The 16,588-nt window shown below is 45.9% G+C and overlaps 1 protein-coding gene and 1 pseudogene across 1 annotated transcript in view; one reads left to right on the top strand and one right to left on the bottom strand.

The window, feature by feature from the left end:
* The window catches only part of gnaz (guanine nucleotide binding protein (G protein), alpha z polypeptide), a 433,151-nt gene that overhangs the window by 119,860 nt on the left and 296,703 nt on the right, over positions 1-16,588 (top strand). The window lies entirely within an intron of this gene.
* LOC140429587 (small nuclear ribonucleoprotein G pseudogene) lies at positions 1,967-2,257 on the bottom strand (annotated as a pseudogene).

Here is a 16,588-nt window from a genome sequence, read left to right as displayed (position 1 = left end):
CATCACAGGAGGCTCCAATGAATTTGAATGTTTTTTAAAAAATGTATTTAATTCCAAACGTATATGAAAAGTTACAACACATACAAAATTCAGGAAACAAGCGTCCCAACAAACATCTATACAGTTTGTACAAATGTTTCCCCTTTTTCACCCTCCCCCTCCCCTTCCCCCTCCCCCCCCCACCCCCACGACGAACAACCCCTCAGACACAGTCACGAAAATCCCCCACCTCACCTCAAAACCCTTCGCTGAATCTCTTAACTCGTATTTAATCTTATGTAGCCGAAGAAAGACCTATAAGTCACCCAGCCAGGCTGGTAAAACCGGCAGTGTTGCTGACCGCCACTCCAATAAAATTCATTGCTGGGCAATCAGACAGGTGAAGGCTACAACATCGCCTCCATCAGCTCCGGCTTCTCCGATACCCCAAATATTGCCACCAAAGGATATGGCCTAACCTCCTCCCCCACTATCCTTGCTAGCGCTGCAAACACTCCTGCCTAGAATCTCTCCAACTTTTCGCAGCCCCAGAACATGTGTGCGTGATTCACTGGTCCCTGTCCATACTTCCCACGCTCATCTGCCACTCCCTTTAAGAACCCACTCATTCTTGCCTGAGTCATATATACCATGTCATAGAATCATAGAAATTACAGTGCAGAAGGAGGCCATTCGGCCCATCGAGTCTGCACCGGCTCTTGGAAAGAGCACCCTACCCAAGGTCCACACCTCCATCCTATCCCCGTAACACAGTAGGCCCACCCAACACTAAGGGCAATTTTGGACACCAAGGGCAATTTAGCACGGCCAATCCACCTAACCTGCACATCTTTGGACTGTGAGAGGAAACCGGAGCACCCGGAGGAAACCCACGCACACACGGGGAGAATGTGCAGACTCCGCACAGACAGTGACCCAAGCCGGGAATCGAACCTGGGACCCTGGAGCTGTGAAGCAATTGTGCTATCCACAATGCTACCGTGCATACCATGTGTATGATCTTAAACTGTAGCAGACTCATCCTTGCGTATGAGGAGGTCACATTCATCCTTCGTAGTGTCTCACTCCATATTCCCCAGTTTATCTCCCCTTCCCACTTCTCATTAATCTTCACCACCCACTCACCTCCCTGTTCTCATAGCCACCTGTATATGTCTGAACTTTCTCTCCCTTCCACACCCGGAAGCAACAGTCGCTCCAGTAGCGTGTACCTCGGCAACCTGGGGAACTCCTTCCAAACCTTCTGTGCGAAGTCCCTTACCTGCAGGTACCTAAACTCACTTCCTCTCGGGAGCTCGACCCTCTCCTTTAATTCATCTATACTGGCAAACCCTTCTTCCAGATACAAACCCCTCACCTTAACCTGCCCCACATCCCTCTGTGATGTTCTCTGTTTTCTTTGTAAGGATGGCTTGGATGTGTAGTATTCAACAAAGAACATCAAGCTATGTTAATTAACAAAGCTGATTTATTAACACTATTCCTGATCTCTTCCGGAGCAGGTGTGACCTGTACAAGAAGTACAGGTTGCATCTAAACTGGAGGGGCACCAATATACTGGCTGGGAGGTTTGCTAGGATGTAAACTAGTTTGGTCGGAACCAGAGCACTCGCTGGAAGGTGCAATAACTGAAGGGGAAATAGAGAACAAAAATAAGAAAACAACATCACCCTGTCTGCTCAAACGCAGTAGTCTGAAGTGTATTTGTTTCAATGGCAGAAGTCTAGCGGGTAAGGTATATGAACTTAGAGCACTTATTAGTAGTTGGAATTATGATGTAGTGGTTATCCCGGAAACATGTTTTTTTGGCGGGGCGTTTTGTCGTACAAAAACATATTTAATGCCCTTTCGGTCCCAAAGGTGCAAATAATAACCTATTCACAAAAACAGCAGCTTGCAGCTCTTTGAAGAATGAATCAAGTGCCATCTTCTGCCAGAAATACAAAGGACAAAAACTCTAGGCTTCAAATGATGAGTAGTGATTTCGCCACATTCTTTCCATGATTTCAGGACTACAACTGTCTTCACTATACTCGCTCTAAGGGTTCCAGCATGATAAAGCTGTTCCCTCGGATAACCACCATGCCAATGTTGTTCTGCTGGATCCCGGGTGCCATCTCGACAGATTCATCCACAACAAGAATCATGAAGGGGTCAAAGCCACGCGGGATTCCTTGCACGTGTCTCCCACCATTCAGTTTGGTGACAGTTTCTTGTCCATGAACTTCTTTAGCTCGGGCAGGTGCGCTTTACTCATGGCCACTGCTGTCTCGCGCTCTCTACAACCTTCCCGCCACTTCCGGTGCCGTGCTTTCGGTGACGTCTCTCCACAGAAACATGGTTAAAGGAAGGAGAGGATTGGCAGCTGAACGTTGGAGGATATAGATGCTTCAGGAGAGATAGAGGGGGATGTAAAAGGAGTGCGGAGTAGCATTACTGGTTAAGGAGAATATTATAGCTGTACTGCGGGAGGACACCTTGGAGGGCTCATACAATGAGGCAATCTGGGTAGAGCTCAGGAACAGGAAGGGGGCAATCACAATGTTGGGCGTTTATTACAAGCCCCCCCAACTGCCAGCAAGAGATAGAGGAGCAGATAGGTAGAGCTTGTAAGGTGTATCCAGGAAGCCTTCTTGATGCAATATGTAGATAGTCCAACTAGGGAAGGGACAGTGCTGGATCTGGTATTGGGGAATGAGCCTGGACAGGTGGTTGAGATTTCAATAGAGGAACATTTTGGGAGTAGTGACCACAATTCTGTAAGTTTTAGGGTACTTTTGGACACGGTGAGGGTAACCCTCGTGTTAAGATGCTAAACTGGGAAAAGGAAAATTATGATAACATTAGACAGGAATTGAAGAATTTGGATTGGGTGCGGCTGCTTGATAGTAAATCAACATTGGACATGTAGGAGTCTTTCAGGCGACAGTTGATTAGGATTCAGGAAAGTCATGTTCAATTTGAGTTGATTTGATTTATTATTGTCACGTGTATTAATATACAGTGAAAAGTGTTGTTTCTTGCATGCCAAACAGACAACGCATACCGTACATAGGGAAGGAAGGAGAGACTACAGAATGTAATGTTACAGTCATAACTGGGATGTAGAGAAAAGATCAACTTAATACGAGGTAGGTCCTTTGAAACGTCTGATGGCAGTAGGGAAGAAGCTGTTCTTGAGTCGGTTGGTACGTGACCTCAAACTTTTGTATTTGTTTCCTAATGGAAGAAGGTGGAAGAGAGTATGTCCGGGGTGCGTGGGGTTCTTAATTATGCTGGTTGCCTTTCCGAGGTAGCGGGAATTATAGATAGACTCAATGGATGGGAGGCTGGTTTGCGTGATGGACTGGGCTACATTCATGACCTTTTGTAGTTTCCTGCGGTCTTGGGCAGAGTAGGATCCATACCAAGCTGTGATATAACCAGAAAGTATGCTTTCTATGGTGCATCTGTAAAGGTTGGTGAGAGTCGTAGCTGACATGCCAAATTTCCTGAGTCTTCTGAGAAAGTAGAGTCATAGGTGGGCTTTCCTAACTATATTATTGGCATGGGGAGACCAGGACAGATTGTTGGTAATCTGGACACCTAAAAACTTGAAGCTCTCGACCCTTTCTACTTCATTCCCATTGATGTAGACAGGGACACGTTCTCCTCTACGCTTCCTGAAGTCAATGACAATCTCCTTCGTTTTGTTGACATTGAGAGAGAGATTATTGTCGTCGCACCAGTTCACAAGATTCTCTATCTCATTCCTGTATTCTGTCTCGTCATTGTTTGATATCCGCAAATGGTGTCATCAGCAAATTTGAGAATCGAGTTGGAGGGGAATTTAGTCACACAGTCATAGGTGTATAAGGAGTATAGTAAGGGGCTGAGGACACAGTCTTGTGGGGCACCGGTGTTGAGGATGATCATGGAGGAAGTGTTGTTGCCTATCCTTACTCATTGTGGTCTGTGGGTTAGGAAGTTCAGGATCCAGTCACAGAGGGAGGCGCCGAGGCCCAGGCCACGGAGTTTGGAGATGAGTTTCGTCGGAATAATAGTGTTGAAGGCTGAGCTGTAGTCAATAAATAGGAGTCTGACATAGGCGTCTTTGTTATCTAGGTATTCCAGTGTTGAGTGCAGGGCCAGGGAGATGGTGTCTGCTGTGGACCTGTTGCAGCGGTAGGCGAACTGTAGTGGATCAAGGCCATCCGGGAGGCTGGAGTTGATTTGTGCCATGACTAACCTTTCGAAGCACTTCATTATGATTGATGTCAGAGCGACTGGACAATAGTCAGTAAGGCCCGCTTTTTCTTTGGTACAGGGATGATGATCGTCTTCTTGAAGCAGATAGGAACCTCATATTGTTACAAACCTCATATTGTTGTAAAGAGAGGTTGAAGATGTCTGCGAATACCCCTGCCAGCTGATCCGCTCAAGACCTGAGTGCTCGTCCGGGTACCCCATCCGGGCCAGTGGCTTTCAGTGGCTTGACCTTAGAGAAGGCTGCTCTGACATCTGCTCTTGCTGACCTCTTGCGCAAAGCGGGCATAGAATGCATTGAGTTCATCAGGGAGGGTGCGTTGGAGCCTTCATTTTACATGCCTTCATCTTGTAACCCATTATGTCTTGCAGACCTTGCCATAGTTGGCAGGGTCCGTGTGGCTAGCCATGTGGCTAACATGGACTTTGTTCCTGAGAACGAAGGATAAGTATGGGAAGTTTAGGGAGCCTTAGATAACGAGGAATATTGTGAACCTCGTCACAAATAAAAAGGAGACTTTTGTATGCTCTAGAAGGGCGGGGACAGTTGAATCCCTTGAGGAGTGTGAAGAAAGTAGGAAGATACTGAAGCGTGAAATTAGGAGGACTAGGAGGGGTCATGAAAAGCCCTTGGCAAGTGGGATTAATGTGAATCCCAAAGCTTTTTATTCATATGTAAAAAGCAAGATGGTGGCCAGGGAAAGGATTGGACCACTTAAGGACAGTGGGGGAATCTATGTGTTGAGCCAGAGGAAATGGGCGAGGTACTAAATGAATAATTTGCATCAGTGTTCACCAAAGAAAGGGACTTTGTGGAAGATGATTCTTGGGTAGGGTGTGTGGACAGCTTGGATCATGGTAACATCGAAAAGTAGGAGGTATCAGGTATTTTAAAAGATATTAAGGTAGATCAGTCTCCTGGGACGGATAGGATTTACCCCAGAATACTGAGGGAAGGAAGGGAGGAAATTGATGGGGCCTTGACTGACATCTTTGTATCCTCATTGGCTACAGGTGAGATCCCAGAGGACTGAAGAATACCGAATGTGGTACTGCTTTTCAATTCTCAGGGACAGAATTTATACCCATTGGAAACAAATGGACTCATAAGCAATAGACAGCATGGTTTTGTGAAGAGGAGGTCTTGCCTCACTGACTTGAACGAGTTTTTTGAGGAGGTGGCAAAGATGATTAATGAGGAGAGGGTGGTGGATGTTGTTTGCATGGACTTCAGTAAAGCCTTTGACAAGGTGCCTCATGGCAGACTGGTACAAAAGGTGAAGTCACACAGGTTCAGAGGTGAGGTGGTAAGATGGATACAGAACTGGCTCGGTTACAGAAGACAAAGGGTAGCAGTAGAAGGGTGTTTTTCTGCATGGAAGGTTGTGACTAGTGGTGTTTCACAGGGATCTGTGCTGGGGCCTCTGTTGTTTGTGTGTACATAAACAATTTGGAGTAAAATGTAGCCGGTCTGATTAGTAAGTTCGCGGATGACACCAAAGTTGGTGGAGTGGCAGATAGTGTTGAGGATTGTCAGAAGATACAGCAGACATAGATAGGTTGGAAACTTGGGCAGAGAAATTGCAAATGGAGTTTAATCCGAACAAATGTGAGGTAATGCATTTTGGTAGGTCTAACATGGAGTGGAAATATACCGTAAATGGCAAAACTCTTAGGAATATAGAAAGTCAGAGAGATATGAGCGTGCATGTCCACAGATTTTTGAAGGTGGCAACACAAGTGGACAAGGTAGTCAAGAAAGCATGCTTGCCTTCATTGGATGGGGTATCGAGTATAAAAACTGGCAAGTCATGCTGCAGTTGTAGAGAACCTTGGTAAGGCCACACTTGGAATATTGCGCACAGAAGGATGTGGAGGCTTTGGAGAGGGCGAAGAGGAGGTTTACAAGGATGTTGCCTGGTCTGGAGGGTGTTAACTATGTGGAGAGTCTGAATAGACTCAGACCGTTTTCATTAGACAGACGGAGGTTGAGGAGTGACCTGATAGAGGTTTAAAGGATTATGAGGGACATGGATAGGCTGGATGGGCAGGCACTCTTTCCCAGGGTGGAGGGTCCAGTCACCAGGGGGCATAGGTTCAAGGTCCATGGGGCAAAGTTTAGAGGAGATGTGCGAGGCAGTTTCTTTACGCAGAAGATGATGAGTGCCTGGAACGCGTTGCCAGGGGAGGTTGTGGAAGCAGAAACATTAACGGTGGCCAAAAGGCATCTTGACAAGCACATGGATAAGATGGGTATAGAGGGATATAGCACAAGGAAGTGCTGAGGGTTTTGGCAATCATGACCTGCACAGGCTTGGAGGGCCAAAAGGCCTGTTCTTGTGCTGCATTGTTCTTTGTACTTTAAACTAGATTTGGACATATTCCTAAGTACAAAGGTTGCTAAAATAAACTACGTTATAACTGTAAAGGCAGCCTTGAGGAGGAGTTTATAGAATGTGTCCGGGATAATTTCCTGGAACAGTATGTAATGGAACCTACAAGGGAACAAGCGGTCCTAGATCTGGTCCTGTGTAATGAGGCAGGATTGATTAATGATCTCATAGTTCGGGATCCTCTTGGAAGGAGCGACCACAATATGGTGGAATTTAAAATACAGTTGGAGAATGACAAGGTAAAATCAAACACTAGTGTTTTGTGCTTAAACAAAGGCGGTTACAATGGGATGAGAGAAGAACTAGCTAAGGTAGACTGGGAGCAAAGACTTCATGGTGAAGCAGTTGAGGAACAGTGGAGAACCTTCCGAGTGATCTTTCACAGTGTTCAGGAAAGGTTCATACCGACAAAAAAGAAAGACGGTAGAAAGGGGAAAAATCGACCGTGGACATCGAAGGAGGTGAGGGAGAGCATCAAATTGAAGGAAAAAACATACAAAGTGGCAAAAATTAGTGGGAGACTAGAGGACTGGGAAGTCTTTAGGGGACAACAGAAAGCAACTACAAAAGCTATAAAGAAGAGTAAGGTAGACTATGAAAGTAAATTTGCTCAGAACATAAAAGCAGATAGTAAAAGCTTCTACAAATATATAAGACAAAAAAGAGTGGCTAAGGTCCTTTGGAAGATGAGAAGGGGGATTTAATAATAGGAGACGGGGAAATGGCTGAGGAGCTAAACAGGTTTTTTGGGTCAGTCTTCACAGTGGAAGACACAAATAACATGCCAGTGACTGATGGAAATAAAGATATGATAGGTGAGGACCTTGAGATGATTGTAATCACTAAGGAGGCAGTATTGGGCAAGCTAATGGGGCTAAAGGTAGACAAGTCTCCTGTCCCTGATGGGATGCATTCCAGAGTGTTAAAAGAGATGGCTAGGGAAATTGTAAAAGCACTAGTGATAATTTATCAAAATTCACTAAACTCTGGGGTGGTCCCGGCGGATTGGAAAGTAGCAAACGTGACACCACTGTTTAAAAAAGGAGGTCGGCAGAAAGCGGGTAATTATAGGCCGGTAAGCTTAACTTCGGTTGTAGGGAAAATGCTGGAATCTATCATTAAGGAGGAAATAGCGGGGCACCTGGAGGGAAATTGTCCCATTGGGCAGACGCAGCATGGGTTCATAAAGGGTAGGTCGTGTCTGACTAATTTGGTAGAATTTTTTGAGGACGTTATCAGTGCAGTAGATAACGGGGAGCCAATGGATGTGGTATATCTGGATTTCCAGAAAGTTTTTGACAAGGTGCCACACAAAAGGTTGCTGCATAAACTAAAGATGTATGGCATTGAGGGTAAAGTGGTAGCATGGGTAGAGGATTGGTTAACTAACAGAAAGCAGAGAGTGGGGATAAATGAGTGTTTCTCTGGTTGGCAACCTGCAACTAGTGGGGTCCCTCAAGGATCAGTGTTGGGCCCGCAGTTGTTCACAATTTACATAGATGATTTGGAGTTGGGGACCAAGTGCAATGTGGCAAAGTTTGCAGACGACACTAAGATGAGTGGTAAAGCAAAAAGTGCAGAGGATACCAGAAGTCTGCAGAAGGATTTGGATAGGTTAGGTGAATGGGCTAGGGTCTGGCAGATGGAATTCAATGTTGCCAAGTGTGAGACTATCCATTTTGGGAGGAATAACAGCAGAATGGATTATTATTTAAACGGTAATGTTAAAACATGCTGCTGTGCAGAGGGACCTGGGTATGCTGGTGAACGAGTCGCAAAACGTTGGTGTGCAGGTGCAACAGGTGATTAAGAAGGCTAATCGAGTTTTGTCTTTCATTGCTAGAGGGATGGAGTTCAAGACTAGGGAGGTTATGCTGCAATCGTATAAGGTGTTGGTGAGGCCACACCTGGAGTATTGTGTTCAGTTTTGGTCTCCTTACCTGAGAAAGGACATATTGGCACTGGAGGGAGTGCAGAGGAGATTCACTAGGTTGATCCCAGAGTTGAGGGGATTAGATTATGACGCGAGGTTGAGTAGACTGGGACTGTACTCATTGGAGTTTAGAAGGATGCGGGGGGATCTTATTGAAACACATAAAATTATGAAGGGAATAGATAGGATAGATGCGGGCAGGTTGTTTCCACTGGTCGGGGAAAGCAGAACTAGGGGGCATAGCCTCAAAATAAGGGGAAGTAGATTTAGGGCCGAGTTTAGGAGGAACTTCTTCACCCAAAGGGTTGTGAATCTCTGGAATTCCTTGCCCAGTGAAGCAGTTGAGGCTCCTTCTTTAGACGTTTTTAAGAAAAAGATAGATACCTTTCTAAAGAATAAAGGGATTCGGGGATATGGTATACGGGCTGGAGAGTGGAGCTGATTCCACAAAGATCAGCCATGATCTCATTGAATGGTGGAGCAGGCTCGAGGGGCCAGATGGCCTACTCCTGTTCCTAGTTCTTATGTTCTTATGTAACTCGGAAATACACAACTACTTTCTCTCACGCCTAAACACCTTCTCCCAGAATCAAAGATTGTCACGTGATCTTACGTGACTGTTCTTGAGCACCATCTGGTGGTTAGATGTATTTCTATGAAATTTTTAACCCTTCATCTCCCATACAATATCCATATTGTTACATCCCCCTTCCTTTGAAGATGTTTGGAGACTTGTACAAACATATATACATGGCATGAGCATCGTATGTTCTCTAGATGGTTGAATGGTTACTGTCATTGTACAGCAGTTAACAATTTTTTACTTTTTTAACAGTTCACAAATTGAGTCTGTCCAGCTTCTTTTTAATACGGGTGGACCTTCTCAATCGTGGTGTCGATGTCTTAAGTAGATCTGTATTCATTGTTCACTATTGAGTTGTGGTACAGAACCAATGAGTCATCAGTGCAATCGATCAGGCTTCCTACTAATTCTGCTGTTGAACCACCTTTGTTGTCTGTCGTGGTCTTTTTCCTGTGCTTGTGGTGTTGATTTCTTGTCTCTGTCCGATAAAATGGTTTTCTTTCTGGTCTTTGAGCAAGTACCAACCATTGCAGACTGTCGAAATGGCGCTTTTTCCTTCACCGTTTCTTCCGGGCTGTATCGCCATAATACCTGAATTTGGTACAGTCTACACACACATCTGCCTGTGTTATCTTGAATGGGAGATTTTCTTCAAACAATGTCCCGCAGTCCCTTGCTCATTTGCTACCTGAATTGCTTTCCAAACTGCGTGCTTTGTCAAGTTTGACTGCAAGTCCCAATACGTTGTTCACATTGAATTCCAATGAATGTTCTAGTTGTTCTCTGGTTTCAAAGTCAACATAGCCAAATTTCCTGATGGATCCAATGTTGACATCCATGACTGACAGTTTCTTCTGTGTGAAGAAGTCATTCAACGCTTTCTTTGTTTCCTCAGATTTCTTCACAACGTCCAAATTTCCAACAAAAAGCAATAAGGGTGCATCATTGGTGGTTTTGTGCTTTTTATCTGGAGTCAACGTCTCCAAGATGGAGATTATCTCTTCAGTTTCCTGTTGGCTGTTTACAAGAGATGTGCTCTGAGCCGATTTATGTGCTGTCGCACTCTCATTTTCAGCCTCTGCACAGTCCACTTTAGAACTGTCACTCTCGCTGTTGTCCTGCACAGATTGGATGCTACTAGTTATCAGCTCATTACTGATGCCAAATCAACTAAATAAACTGATCGGGTCATCTTCTTATTCTGGCTCATCATCTGTCTGAATACCGTGATCCGATTTTGCACTGGTATGCAATTCCATTTGTTTATTGGTTCCGTCAATTTTTATTGGAATCGTCCAATCATTTTGGTCATGAACAATTGAGATTGGTTTTAAATTGTCGGTTTCGGAAATAGCCTGTGGAATTTTATTGACGTTTTCGACTATGCTGACAAAGAAATTGTCTTCTGAGTGGTCTTCCTCCTGGACAGTGTCAAGTTTACTCGCTTTATTTTCATATTTGTTTGAACTGATCTCCTGTAGAGCTCTTCCTCTCGTGACTGCTCACATCTTCTTAAATTTTTGCAGTGCAGTTCCCGTTCGACACTGAGAAGCATAGTGATTAAGTCTGTGACACTTCACACAGGTTTTACCGAAGGCTGGGCATTTTCTTACTTGGTTGGCGTGGCCACAACATTTGCACGTCATGACGCTCGTGGCATCATGCACAAAATGGCCATGTCTGGAACGCGTTGCTTTTCAAGTGTGCCACAGCATCAATGGTGTCAGCCACGTTGTTCGTTTTTCCGCCACTTTCACGGACCAACATTTCAGAATATTGATTGTCAGCAAGTTGGATTGCACGACATATACTAATTGTATCTTCTAACGTTAACTTTGATTGAGTAATCGTTCACGCAACTTTTCATTTTTAACACCAAATACAATCTGATCACGCAGAAGGGAGTCAAATAATATTGAAAAATTACAGATCTGTGCTTTAAGCCTGAGATCTATAATAGAGCAGTAAGTGTTTCACCTGCTTTCTGGACTCTTTTCTTGAAAATATATCTCTCAAAAGTTTAATTTACCTGATGGTGAGGCCTGATGGTGATGCCTGTCGACAATGCCTGTCGAACATTTTGATAACTTTGTTGTATATATTTTTTTATCCTGATTCTCAAAAAGGAATGAGTTAAATATTTCTAAAGCTTGCCGTCCAGCCATTGTTAGGAACAGCACTATTTTTCGCTGATCGCTGGCCGCTTCGAGGTCCAAGGCTGAGATGTATAATTCAAACTGCTATTTGAAATTTTTTCAGTTAACATCAACGTTGTCCGATGTCCGGATTTGCTTTGGAGCCCTCAAACCCTCCCTTCCTCTTTGACTGGGCAGTTTTTTACGAAGTTACTGGCTTCCATGAGGTAGTTGCGACCAGAGCCTGGTTGATTTGTTTTTCTTCTTTCTTTGCATGGAGATTTTTTTTCTCTAAACTTTTCTGTTATACATTAGGAACCTCACCTGGTACCATGTGATATTCTCTGTTTTCTTAGTCAGAATGGCTTGAATGTGTAGTGTTCAACAAAGAACATCAAGCTATGTTAATTAACAAATCTGATTTATTATCACTACTTTAAACTAGATTTGAACGTATTCCTAAGTACAAAGGTTGCTAAAATAAACTATGCTAATAACTACATCTACAGAACTCTCAAATGCACGACTACTCTCTCTCACGCCTAACCACCTTCTCCCAGAATCAAGGGTTGTCACGTGATCTCACGTGCTCTTGAGCATCATCTGGTGGTTAGATGTATTTACAGGAAATTCTTAACCGTTGATCTCCCATTCAATATCCATATCGTTACACTCTACTTCCGATATGTGCCATCTATACCTCCGCCGGCTCAGACCCGTGATATTCACACAACGGCGTTAACACCGACATACCCTCTACCCTAAAGTGCCTCCTCAACTGGTTCCAAATCTTCACTGTGGACTGCAATACCGGGCTGCCTGTGTATCTGCACAGCCCCATTGGCAACGCTGCTGTCACCTTAAGCTAGGCCCATTACAGATTTCCTCCTCCATCCGAACCCCTCTCCTTTCCACCATCGCCTCACCTTTTCCACATTTGGTGCCCAATAGCAATGTAGCAGGTTCGGTAACGCCAACCCTCCTTGATGCTTCTGTCTCTGTAACAGGGTCCTCTTAACCCTTGGCACCTTCCCTGCCCAGACAAAGTCCGAAATAATTGTGTCCAGTTTCCGAAAGAAGGCCTACGGAACAAGAATCGGGAGTGTCTGGAAAATGAAGAGGAACCTCGGCAGAATGTTCATCTTCACCACTTGGACCCTCCCCGCCAAAGTCAAGTGCAGTGTGTCCCACCTCTTGAGATCCTCCCCAGCCTCCTCCACCAGTTTTGTTAAATTCCATTTGTGAAGCATCATCCATTCCCTTGCTATCTGAATCCCCAGGTTTCTAAACCTGTCTCTAGCCACCTTAAATGGCATCCCCCCTAAATTGGCTCACCGACCCAACTCATTCACCGGGAACACTTCGCTTTTCCCTACATTGAACTTATACCCCAAGAACAACTCAAACTTCCCCAACAGTAGGTCGTCTGCATAGAGCGACATCCAATGTTCCCTCTGTTCCCTCGTAATCCCTCGCCACTCTGCCGAGTCCCTTAGAGCCATTGCCAGAGGCTCTAAAGCCAGCGCAAACAGCTGCGGCAACAGCGGGCACCCCTGCCTCGTTCCCCTGTTTAATTCAATGTTCCATGAACCCATATCATTTGTCTGCACACTCGCCCTCGATGCCACATATAACAGGTGCACCCATCCCACAAACTGCGGCCCAAACCCAAACCTCATGGATGCGGAGAAAGCATTCGACCAGGTGGAGTGGCAATACTCCACCTGGTCAAATGCCTTCTCCGCATCCATGGACACCACTACCTCCAGTACCTGAGCTCCTAACGGGGTCATAATCACATTCTACAGCCTCCTTCTCTTACTAAAAAGCTGCCTGCCCTTTACGAAGCCTGTTTCATCCTCTGCAACCACTCCCGGGACACAACCTCCATCCTTTTTCCTGCACTAGAGACCAATTCTCCTGGTGCTCACAGCTGCCACCTCCTTTTAATAATAATTAATTAATTAATAATCTTTAGTGTCACAAGTAGGCTTACATTACAATGAAGTTACTGTGAAAAGCTTCTAGTCGCCACATTCCAGCACCTGCTCGGGTACACAGAGGGAGAATTTAGAATGCCCAAATTACCTAACAGCACGTCTTTGGGGACAAATGGGAGGAAACCGGAGCACCCGGAGGAAACTCACGCAGACATGGGGAGAACGTGTAGAGTCCACACAGACAGTGATCCAGCCAGGAATTGAATCTGGGATCCTGGCGCTGTGAAGCCAGAGTGCTAACCACTGTGCTATCGTGCTACCTTGTCCAAGGCAGCACAGGCTGCCCTGTGACTGATCCTCCAGGACCCTCGGGGGAACTGAACATCCATTGCATCTAGCAGCCTCCCCAGATCTGCATCCCTGAATCTTGGGGCCGGTCTCCTGGGTGCCATTGTTGCGAGCTTGTTGGGGTTGGCTGAGCAAGTGCTGCTTATTTGCTGCTCGACCTTGTTAGCGGGGGGGGTTGGCGAGCGCGGTGCCAGTGAATCGGCTGCCGAGCGTTCATTTGGGGTGAGCAGCCTATGGGGCCTCGTTAAGTGGACCAATTAACATTGAATAGTGTTGCCGGCCTCGCCAGGCCGAGCGCTGGGAATCTCGCGGCAGTTCCCACTCGCGACCACAATCTTTCCAGAGAATCCTGCCTTAAATTGCCTCTCCCTCCCTACCAGAAGACTCTCTTTGGTTTGGCTTCCTTCCAAAGGGCATTAATTTATCTCATCCTGGGGTGCAGCCTCAGCCTGATGGGCACATGAAATGGAGTATTGAGAGAACACCATGTAAAAGGAACAGCAGACAGACGATCAGCGATTCTAAAAGTATCAATATTCAGTGCACTATAAATGCTGTATTGGAATATGGGTTTTTTAAAGTATTTATCAATTTAAACTTGCATTCCAACAAGTTCATGTTACTCATGCAAGTTTGAGTTACTTTGAAAGGATTCTTCTGTTCTTAGGTTTTTGATGTCAGCCAGCAAACATTTTGTAAACAAATGTTCCCCCGTCAATTATGATGACGTCAGCAATGACCTCCAGGTCACTTCACTTCAAATTTGTTCAGCTGACAGAAAATGGCTTTCCTTAGGAGTGTTGTGTTATGTACTCTGGGATAACACAGGCTGCAACTGGATGCAGCTTTAACCAAAAGATACTCCAGACCTTGAAGTTAGTTCAATCTGATGTATTGAACCAGTAGCACAGTTAGCACAGTTCTCTATGAGTTCGACTCTCTGCTAACCTAAGTGTGGTTACTCTGACTGAACCAGACTAGCTCTTAGCCACATGGTGGAGGTGTGATACTGTACATACACCCTGACTCACTCTGTAGATGTTCATCAGTGGAAAGAGGCGGAGTGTGAGTGCCTTGTGCCTTTTATAGTGAGATACCGCCCCTGAGTATCCTGCTTGCTCATTGGTCATGTCCTGTTCTCTGTGTTCATTAGCTGCCTGTCTGTATATCATTATCTGCATGTCTGCATATCATGACATGGAGAAGCAGTGAGGAATTCACTGAAGGTCACTCTTAGCATGATGAGATGAAAATATAATCTTTTGACAGGTTTGAGTACATTTTCAAGGGAAGCAAATCAACATCAGCATCCTGTTAAATAAAAGCTCAATGTTTTCTCCCAGTATTTCCAATCACTGTTGAAAATGTTATAACAAGTGCATGCTAATTTTCCCATCAGGGGATATGGTGGTAACGGTTTGCAGAGACCCACTATTGTAAGGCAGCTCAATTAGCATTATTGGATAAAGCCATTAACCTATTAACCATCAGCCATTATCCTCATTACAAGTATCACTGTTCCTTCAGCTCTTTCAAAAGGTCAGCGACTCTTCCAAACCCAAATCATTTTTGATGTTAAATAATATTCTCAAAATCAACAATAACAGAAAAAACACAGAGGATTTTAATCAGCAACTACTTCTAACAGTCCAGATAGTTATATTACAGGGCCTGATGGGCAGGCTCCCTAAATAGTAAAAATAATTAAATTATAATAATAAATCAGATACTCTCTCTCCACCCAGTAAACTCACTGGAAATGTGGAGGAAACCTATGCCGGAATTCTCCACTTGGGACACTATGGGCTGGATTTCCAGTTTCAAGGGCTAAGTGCTGATGCCAGCGGAGCATGTGTGGTCTTTTACGACCAAATAATCGGCAGCGGCCCCTCACCGATTCCAGGACCGGTGAGGGGCTAGCACAGGCGGCGGATGGAACTCCCCGCTCCCGTGCCGAAAACGGGCGGAGAATGGCCGGGTCGCTGGCCGCGCATGCGCACGGCTGATGACCTGCAGCGGTTGTGCCATACAACATGGCGTCGACCTGATTCGCCATCCACGACTCCACAGCCCACCCCCTGGCCACCCCCAACAGTCACCCCACCCCTTGCGGAAGTACCTCCGGCCAGCGACATGGATCCCGGCCGAGAGTGGTGGCGCTGGACACAGTCTGCAGCCGCTACGCCGGGTTCCCGCACGGCTGAGACCACACATACCCCACGCCATTGGGAACTCAACCCATCGTGGGCGGAGCATCATGGGAGGGACGGCTGATGCTGCGGCAGCGCCATTGCAATGGCGCGCAGCACGTGATGCAATTATGCCATTTTGGAGGGGGCGGAGCATGGCTGACCGGCATCAAAACGGCGCCGACCCCGATTTCGGCGTCAATTCTCCACTCGATCGCCGATTACGATATCAACGTCAGGCAATGGAGAATCCCGCCCTATATGTTCCTGCCGCATATGAATCGCCTCTGATTTGCCCTTGCGCTAGGAGTACAAATCAGAGGTGATTCACTGTCCCTTGCCATACAAATGTATGTATGGCAGGGATTGCGAGGGTTTCCGTTGTGAATCCCTCTTTTAAGTCACCATTTTGAGCGGGCGACCCAATGGTGAGGTGCGGCGGCTGGGCCCCCCTCTCCCCCACCACAGGATTTTCTGGGCTACCCCCCCTCTCCACTCCCACAGTACGAGGGTGACCCCCCCCCACCGATTCATCCACCAGGGGCTCCCATAAGAGAGACCTCTGCATATGGGATTCCCACCAGAGACACCCCCATAAGGAAGTCTCCCACCAGAAATCCCCTCCATAAGAGAGACCTTGACCAGATACCCTCTCCATAAGAGAGACCCCTGCCTGGATGCCACCCACACAGAAAACCCTTCCTGAAAGTCCCCCCATTACAGGGGCCTCTGCCTGGAAACCCCCTATTACAGAGGCCGCTGACTGGAAGCTAGAGAGCAGTCCAGACAGAGCCAGTGAAAAAGCTCTCTGCTTTAAAACTC

The sequence above is a fragment of the Scyliorhinus torazame genome, chromosome 1 (genome assembly GCF_047496885.1).
Source record: "Scyliorhinus torazame isolate Kashiwa2021f chromosome 1, sScyTor2.1, whole genome shotgun sequence".
NCBI classification, from domain to species: Eukaryota; Metazoa; Chordata; class Chondrichthyes; order Carcharhiniformes; family Scyliorhinidae; genus Scyliorhinus; species Scyliorhinus torazame.
The sequence above is the reverse complement of the archived record's forward strand: the minus strand, read 5'-3'. Positions and strand labels throughout refer to the sequence as shown.